Source organism: Amblyomma maculatum, chromosome 10 (assembly GCF_055883805.1).
Source record: "Amblyomma maculatum isolate TAMU_Amacu chromosome 10, ASM5588380v1, whole genome shotgun sequence".
NCBI lineage: Eukaryota > Metazoa > Arthropoda > Arachnida > Ixodida > Ixodidae > Amblyomma > Amblyomma maculatum.
The window spans coordinates 106934339-106943760 of NC_139353.1; the positions used below are offsets into that span (position 1 = coordinate 106934339).

At 48.6% G+C, this 9422-nt stretch overlaps 1 pseudogene; it reads right to left on the reverse strand.

Annotated features, from left to right (window-relative positions):
- Positions 1–3429: 3429 nt before the first annotated feature.
- Positions 3430–4954, reverse strand: LOC146177200 (uncharacterized; annotated as a pseudogene).
- Between the last annotated feature and the right edge of the window lie 4468 nt (positions 4955–9422).

A 9422-nucleotide genomic window follows, 5' to 3' on the forward strand; every position in this document is an offset into this window, starting at 1 on the left:
CACTAGTATGGATGGGCGATGAAGATTCAGCAAACGAAGATGCGTGCGCTGATCGTAGTCGAGTCACGAAGTGTCCTCTCGCCACTTTACCCTAACCCGTCGCGCCGATTCATTGGCTGATCCTTTATCGCTCACCCGCTAGTCGTACTGTACTCATTATACGTTTACTGTTATTTACAACTCATACCGATTACATCACGACGCTGACTGTGTATCGTGCCAAATTCTTTACCCTGTTGAATTGCCTGACCGTACTGCCGACGCTTACGTATTCCTTTCCACCTCCGTGTTTCTCCACATCGGCGCCAAGAAGCGTTGTGATCCTTCCCTAAGACTCATTATAGGCCAGCTGCGCAATGACAACTCCAATCCTTCCGTTATCATGTTTATGCTGCGTAGATATATTATTTTGAAGTTATAGGTGGCCAGATGGCGCAAACCTTTGCTCGTCATCCCGGCTTATCAACGCTCTACCGGTTTGGTTTATAGGGTTTTTACCTTGCAAAGCACCTCAGGCTATTAGAGACGTCATAGTGGACGGGTCCAGAAATTTCGATAACCTTGACCTTTTAATGTGCGCTGACCGCGCAGAGCACACGGGTGTCTTGCTTTACGCTTCTGTACTAACATAGCCGCGGCCGATAGGCCACGGCAAGAACGGAACACACGTACACGCTTGGGAACGAGGCAGGTAAGACCTGGCGTTTATTGCAACAGAGGGTGGTTATATATAATCCAGTGGAGAGAGGGAACGGAAAAGGGACCCCCCCCCCATTGCGAGATAGCAAGAAACTTCACGATTGCGCAGTGTGTGACCCGCACTTGACACAGCACTGTGACACAACACTTCTTCCTCCTAAAATCGGTGAACTGGTTTCCTGGTCCGCGTCGAGCGTCGTAGGACTTCAGCGGGTTCGCTTGGCACTACTGCCCCGGATGACGGAAGTGACGGGAAGGTGCCGTCAGCATGATGATCGCCAACTGCAGGCGGCGAAGCAGATTCTTGGAGTCTCACATCCAGCTGTGATGCGGATTCCTCTGGCCTGAATGTAGCAGCGTCCAGGCGCGCATCTTCCGCAGTGTTGGGTGACTGTGTTTCTGTATGCAAGACGTACCTGGTCCACGTGCCGCCGGACAATTGCTCCAGGTATTTCTACTGTAACCATTCTGGTCCCAGACGTATATGTCACATCACTGGTATCCATTTGTCTCCTGGTCCATAGTTGCGAACGTGCACACGACTCTTAATTTGGGGCAGCCACTCTTGGCTATCCAATGGTGCGTCTCCGCTACCCTTCGGGAAACACGTATCCAGGCGCGACCTAATCTGGTATCCTAGAAGCATCTCTGATGGAGACTTCCCGCTCTTCTGGGGCGTCCTTCTGTAATTGAGCAGTGGGCGCATAAGTTTGTGCTCCAATTTTCCTGCCCCCATCTTTCGGAGACCATCTTTCACCGTTCGGACAGCTCTTTCGGCAGCCCCATTAGACTGCGGGTGGAAGGGGGCTGTCCTAACGTGCGACATGTTCTTCTCGACAAATGATGCAAATTCACTAATAGTGAATTGTGTTCCGTTATCGAAAACTATCGTTCTGGGCACTCCCAATCGGCTGAATATGTCCCGCAAACAGTGGATTGCAGCTGTCGTGGTGGCTTGCTCCAGAGGGAGCGCTATTATCCATTTCAGTTGCGAATCGATTAGCACAAGCACCATCTTGCTTTCTATAGGCCCGGTAAAATCCACATGGATGCGTGACCATTTCTCAAGCGTTTGTGGCCAGCTTGCTGGTGGTGCGGCTGGCGACATGGGCAAGTTGTCGATGCAATGTTTGCACTGAGCCGACATTTCCACAATCTCTCGGTCTAGGCATGGCCACCAAAACAACGATCGTGCAATAGATTTTATCGTCGAAGACCCTTGGTGGGTTTCATGCAGCAGTTGCAGCAATCGCTTTTGCGCACCGGCAAGTATAACCACTCGATGGCCCCAATAAATTAACCCATGTGTCAGGGAGAGCTCACGTCGGCGGTGAAAAATTGCCGCCAGGCATGGCTCAAGGCCTTTCCAGCTTCTAGGCCAACCTTGTAGGACGTAATGCTTGACGCGATCTAGGGTCGAGTCGACGGCGGTAAGGTCTTTCAGCTCTCGTGTCGTGACTGTGCCTTCGTCCAAGGTGTCTAAAGACAACACGTACCCTTGCGGCTCTCGGGGCTCCATGCTAGGACCGAGTGATTGCAGCGGAAGCCTGCTGAGGGCGTCCGAGTTCAACAGTTGCCTTCCGGGAGTGTGCTGAAGTTTGTAACGATATCCTCCGAGATAAAGTGCCCAATGCTGAATGCGGGCTGCAGCCATAGAGGGTGTCGGGCGGTCGGCCCTTAGCAAGCCGAGGAGAGGCTGGTGGTCTGTAACCAAGGTGAATTCACGGCTCAACAGATAGTCTCTGAATCTCGTGACCCCCAAAACTAAGGCCAGCATCTCATGCTCCAGCTGTGAATTATTCCACTCAGCTTTCGTGAGAGTCCTTGAACGGAATCCGATCGGTCTGTTGACGCTACCTACTGTGTGAAACAGTACTGTGCCAATGCCGTGTGGGGAAGCGTCGCACTCTAATTTCAGCTCCTTTAACGGGTCAAAATGGGCAAGCCCTTCGACATCCTTGAGACACTGTTTGGCCTTGACGAACGCAGTTTCCTGGGGGTGGCTCCACAGCCATCGCGCAGTCTGTCCTAGTAACTGATATAATGGGGACAACTTGGTTGCGAAGTTCGGCAGAAACCTTGCATAAAACGTTAGCATTCCGACAAAAGAACGCAGCTCGCTCACGTTACCAGGACGTGGTGCTTTCATGATAGCTTCCACGTTCTTTTCCGTCGGGTGAAGACCGAGACTATCGATACGGTGTCCCAAATAAGAAAGAGATAGCTGGCTGAGATTGCATTTATCGTATCGCAGCTTTACCCCGTGCTCTCGAAATCGCTGCAACACTGTTTTCAGCCCAGATCCGTTGTCTGCCGCCTTTTCATACACCAACACGTCATCTAAGCATGCCTGCACTCCAGGCAATTAAGCCCGCTAGAATGGTATCCATCTTCCTTTGAAATATAGCAGGAGCAGATGAAATGCCGAACGGCAGCCTGTTGTAACAGAAGAGCCCTTAGTGCGTATTAATCACACACAGCTTGCGTGAAGCTTCGTCTAGCGGCACCTGGTTGTAGGCATGTTTAAGGTCGTGTACTAAAACGTCACCACCGCTCAACGATGCGAACAGGTTTTCAATCACCAGAAGGGGATACTGCTCAAGTGCACAAGCCTTATTCAAGGTGGCCTTAAAATCCCCGCAAATCCGGACTTTGTCATCTTTTTTAACTACTGGTACAAGGGGGTCGTCCAGTCCGAATATTTTACGGGCGATATTATGCCTAGCTTCACTAGCCGATCAAACTCTTTTGCCACTCTGTCACGGAGCGCGTACGGAAGAGGTCTAGCCTTGCAAAACTTGCTAACCGCGCACCGTCCTTCAGCACCAAGCTGGCTAGGGGACCCTTAATTAGGCCCAATTCCTCCGAGAAGATATCCTCATAGTTACAGCGTAAGGTATGGATGTGGCTGATGGATTCTCCCGCCACCGGCACTTCTCTTTTACCGAGTTGCAATACCGGAACTCCAGCCCGATCGAGCAAGGTTAACAGGTCTCGCCCGCACAGGCTTGGCCCTTTGCAGTCTAGTAGTATGAGTGTGCATTCAACTGACACCCCTTGGTGCGTAACAGCTAGCTGAAGCTCGCCTAACACAGGCAGCCTTCCAACGTATCACGAAAGTTGCAGAAGTGAAGGCTTCAATTTTGGCCAGTGTTTGCAATGCTTATCAAAAACCTGTCGCGCTATTACACATACTGGTGATCCTGTGTCTACTTCCATTGCCAGTTCTATACCGCCCCAATTGAATGTGCGGCGAATTGGCGGCTCGAGACACCTTGTTCGCGCCGACAGCAAAGTCCAGATATAAGCATTTTGATAGCCATCTTCCGATGTGGTTTCTTGCACTGTTATTGCTTGGCCGTGAGGCGCAGGTGCAGCAGCTCCGAGTTGCTTGTCGTGACGATTGGGACACATTTTTGGAAGATGTCCACGTTGACCACAGTGATAACAGCGCGATTTGGCCCAGCTGCAGCTGTTAGCTTCATGTTTCAAGCTTCCACATCTGCCACATTGCCGAGCTGCATTTTCGGCGCTTTCTCTCGGTGTTGGCCGGCGTCGTGCTTGCATTTTCAATAGTGGAGTTACTTCTGGCGAAATTGCTTGCGCATCGTTTTCGGCGGCTTCAGCAGCTATTGCTATCGCTTCAGCTTCCGATAGATTTAGGTCTTTCTTTGCCAGGAGTTGTTTCCGTACTGCATTTGAGCGTACACTGCACACAATTCTGTCTCAGATCATCCTGTCAATACAACTACTGAAGTTGCAGTTGTCTCGTATGTGGCGGATTTCGACGAGAAAAGCCTAATTGGATTCTCTTTCCAGTTGACGACAAATATTTGTAGCTCTCCGAAATCTCGTTCCGTTTAGGGTCGTAGTATTCATTCAACGCTTTGATAACTTCGTCATAACTCAAACAGTTCGGCGCCCGGGGAGCCACCTTTCCGGCAAGGAATTGAATAGTCTGCGTGCTCAGTGCCGCCACAAGAAGTGCCCTCTTCTTACTAGACTCAGCGATGCCATTTGCTTCTAAATACGCCTCCACTTTGTATGGCTTCCACTTATCTGTGCTTTCATCAAAGCTCGGGAGCGTCTGGTAGGCAATTGAACTCGCTGGTATGGCTGTCTTCAGGGCCGGAGTGTCTGGGTCAGTCTTGACGGCGTGGGTGTCGTTTTGGCTCGTCGCCACAGTAACATAGCCGCGGCCGATAGGCCACGGCAAGAACGGAACACACGTACACGCTTGGGAACGAGGCAGGTAAGGCCCGGCGTTTATTGCAACAAAGGGTGTTTATATATAATCCAGTGGAGAGAGGGAATAGGAAGGGGACATGGCGAGATAGCAAGAAAACTTCACGCTTGCGCAGTGTGTGACCTGCACTTGACACAGCACTGTGACACAACAGCTTCCCTCTAAAATTGGCTCCCGCGACTAGGTTAGGATTTGATCACGGATCCTTGCGTGTAGGTATCGAGGGCGTTATCCGCTGCACCACCGGCGAAAATCTACGCCCAATTGTTCCCGCCCAATTTCATGACGCAAATACAACAGGCCACGCGGAAATGCCACGCAATTACGATAGCGTGCGCTGGCGGATTCTCTGACATGACCTTTATCGTTCTGTTCGCCGATAAATTGCAGCATGGGGCCTGTACCAGCATGGGACGCAGCCACAGCTTAAGCCACATTCAACCCCTCGAAATTTCTTCACCCATTTTCAGGCGCCGGCTTTAACCTTCTTGGGCTTGGGTCTAAGCCGAAATCAAGTTTCGGGTACAGATGGGTTGTGTTCGCTACTGATTGCACCAACCGGTGAGCTGTCACGCTAGCATTCTTTGGCTAGGTTTGCCTCTGTCATCGATCATTTACTTCTTCACGACGTCACCCTGTTTCATAGCGCTTCCCGTCAACTGTTTACGAATCGAAGCCAGTGTGTCCTTTTGAAGTCTCCACTGGCGGCAATTACTCGCTTTGTTTTAACCGGACGCGCACTGACATGCTTGCTTTCTACGCTTCTGACGACTACCGTAACTGGAACATCAGATTGACTTTTGCCACGTTAGAATAAAACTCGGCCTAAGAAGATAACAGTGTGTAGTCATCCTTTTATTTTACACTCGCTGTAGCCCTCTGCTGCCTTTCGACATTTTATGCCTACCAGGACATCAGTTTTACTTCTAATGACAGATTCCGCATCGACGCGTTCCGCAACAATGCTTCTTTGTCACTTCAGAGTTCCTGAAACAGGTCAAAACGTTGCGACCATCCCCATCGAGATGTTCGCTACGCACCTGGCTGACTCCTTTTCTCTGCTCCAGGCCCGCTGTGTGGGCCTGCGTGCAACACTCATGAATCGGTAGGTGGTCCCTTCCGTTATTAGCAAAAATCGAGTGACGTAACCTAGAAAATCACATTCCAGTCTGCCAGGCAGACGTCAATGTACCACCTACCCATATTGTGCACATCGCTAATTTTCCCTCTCTCGGTTTGGCAAGCATCGGGACCTTGCTTTCCCGGGGGGGGGGGGGGGGGGGGGGTCCTGGTCTTTAGATGAGAAGTCGGGAGACGGCAAGGAAGTTTTGGGCGCTGTGTTAAACGCCGGCGACACTGAAGGTAGAGCTTAAGTGTGGTGTCTGAGCTAGTCTTCTGGAGGTGCCAGTCTGGAGTGTGACTCTTGCCGCTCGGGAACATCCCGTAAAAATATCATTTCGGAGAAGCTTCACTTCTGTAGCCATTTTATTTACAAAACCTTATAACACTACGAATTATAATCACCTGTAATTCTAGTACATATTAGATGGTACGCTTGCCAACATACCGATGCTTTTTGGGCTGAGACATACACTGCGCCAAGTACCCATTGGCCGAGAAGTAAAACTAAACTCGGGCTGTACAGTGAAGAATTGCTGTTTCGTTCTGCGGCGAAATTTATAGATCACTGGATAGAAATAAAAATTTACATTCTTTTCATATTTATTAAGAAAATTTGTAGATAACAAATTTTGATAGATAAACGTAAATTTCCAATCCAATAGAGTGATCAGTTTTGATCTGACGGCCGGTTACTGTGACCTCATGTAGCATGTTCTGAAGCAATTATAATTCCCGAATGTGCAAATGAATAAGTGATGTGTTTAAGAGCGGGGGGGGGGGGGGGGTTATGGCCGAAAATAAACCATGATAACAATGAAACCTATCAGGTAGACCGAAGTGTCATTCGCTGACGCTGATTTCAGCTCTCTTTCAAATCAGGTTCGATTTAAAGGTTTCCTCAGTCTCTGCCCACTGCTGAGTGTGAGCCCGTAAATAAGCGTTGAAAGGTGTCTAAACAGAAATCATTTCGCTTCGATACAACTGAGGTTATTCAATGCTCGAGCAGAGCAATATTTTTAGGACTTTGACTAATTATCCCTTCGCATTTTGCTGTCTGATAAAGTACAAAACCAGTGTATAACACATAATTACAAATGAAAGAAATATCGGCTTCAGCTGACGCACTAGGAGACCGTTCACCTACACGCTTTGTTTGTGGACGGCGAAGGACTGACTTTTTGATTTCATTTCAAATTCATGCAGCCACTTCACTTTTCGTCGAATGCTAAACTGCTCCGTTTCCGGTCGGCGTTCTTGCTGCAGAGCTTAAAAATTGCAAGGTATTTCTTCTCTTTTTTAAGCGAGGAGCGCATCTTGGAGATAAAAAAAGGTTTCTTATATGCGACGATTAGTTTGAAAGAGGAGGAAAAACTTTACTCGAGACCTTTACTGAAGCTGAGTGAAGATCGCACCGACACTGCTAAGACAAGTTGTTTATCTCCAAGCACCGCATGACGAAAATTGTTTCGGAGATTTTGTTAAAAATCAAAATGACAGAATGGCAGCACAACATAGTCTACCATGCTCTCTGTGCTTAAGCGAGTGACCTGTATCATGGCGTTTCAAAGTCGTGAGCATCAGATAATGCGGGTTTCCTCGAGTCACTTGAGTTCGGCTATTTGCTCTTTATAGGTGACAGCGTCTCCTGCTGACGCTTCATTTGACCTGAACTCTTGCTCTGAAGAGCAGACAAAAATAAAGCCATCACTGTCCGCACTACGGAGACATTTGTGGAAGATTCCTGCTTCTTTAAGAAATATTTTTCCCAACGTGGCGTTTCATTATTGCAGCATTCATAATCACAAAGCAATACAATTTATTGGCTGTTAAGCAATGGTGTCAAAAAAAAGAAAACGGAAAAGTTGCTACGTGCGTCATACTTTGTGCAAAGTATACATGAAAACTTAAATTCCGATTCCGCACACGTTTCTGAACGAACTAGAACTAAAGTGCTAGACAAGTTTGCTCGATTCTGCCTGGCTGTCACTCTACCTTATGACTTTATGACATATGATCTATATTATTGTTGTGGGTATGTAGTACGGGTGCATTTTGCGCTTCCAGGTACCGACGATAAAAAAGCCGTAATATATCATATTTCGACATGAATTCTATGAAGGCAGTGCGTCTAAGTCGTTGCAGAAATGTCGCATTTCATGTTGTCTGAGTTATGTTAAAGAAAATATAATCTGATTTTCTGTATAAGATATAATTTTTAGAAAATGTAGAATTAGAATTTAGATATATTTTTTAGAATGGTGCTAGTACTCTAAGTCGTAGGATGGCCAAGGTGCATTTATTTTTTTACAATACTGCTAGTTACTGAAAAGGTTAGGGCAGGAAAAATTACACTTTTACAGGAGTAACTATAACCAAAATGAAACATCAATGCGTAAAGGCGACAGAAAGTACTGGGGCCGTATCCAGCGGAGGTTCCTTTCGGGAACCGTTCTCTTTCAAGATGACGTCAATTTGACGACAGCAAGGCAGCGGGCGCCACCTCATGGCGAAGACGGGAAAGACAGCGACCAATCAGCGATGGCCCGAGATCGTAGGCGTGTCCATCCAACGTCCATCACGAGCATGTGGCTTTTTCTGGTACCAAATACTTGTACCAAAGTGGTGTTAAGCACGGAATAAATCTAATAATTACATAGTAATGCAAACTAGTGAATAATAGACTGAAATATTCTTAGAAGCATCCTGTTAACAACTGCCAAGCAATTATCTTGGCTCATGAGTACCTTTCTTCGCCGTTAGATGGTGTTGCGCGCGCGGCGGCGTCGTCTGCTTTCTCTCTCGCTGTGAAGTTTTTGTAAGTTCTGCCTTTCGCACAGAGTGGCAAATATCCTAATAACAATGTCTACAACGCCCGTAGTATGCAGCCCGAATCACGCTAGCTCTTTGACGGAGGAGTTGCTGCCGCCGTTGCGAGTACGAACGAGCTGCTTTATACCGGCACCGCGCCGGCGCGTCCGTGCCTGCCTATGTAGCGGGGCAGCGTCCGTAGCCTTATCGGCCGCTCAAGCGTCGTGAGTATGCGCGACCTTTCTGTGAATAGCTGTCAATGTAGGACGCAGCCGATGACACATGGAATCCGACTGCACTCGACCCAGTCAGCCACCGTCTGCTCCCCTTCCGCTGATGTAGAAGGAGGGAAACCTCAGCCCGCACTTACGGACGCGAATTATTTGTCTCTACGACTGCCGGATTCAAATGGTCGCACTGCTGTTGGCCGAGAGCTCCCGATCGCAAAGTAGAGATCGAAGCGCGTAGAGCACCTTTGCCTCTGACGGCAGCCCGGCATACCCTTTCGTCCCCACTTCGCTTCGCGATCGGCACGCAGCCTTAGCCA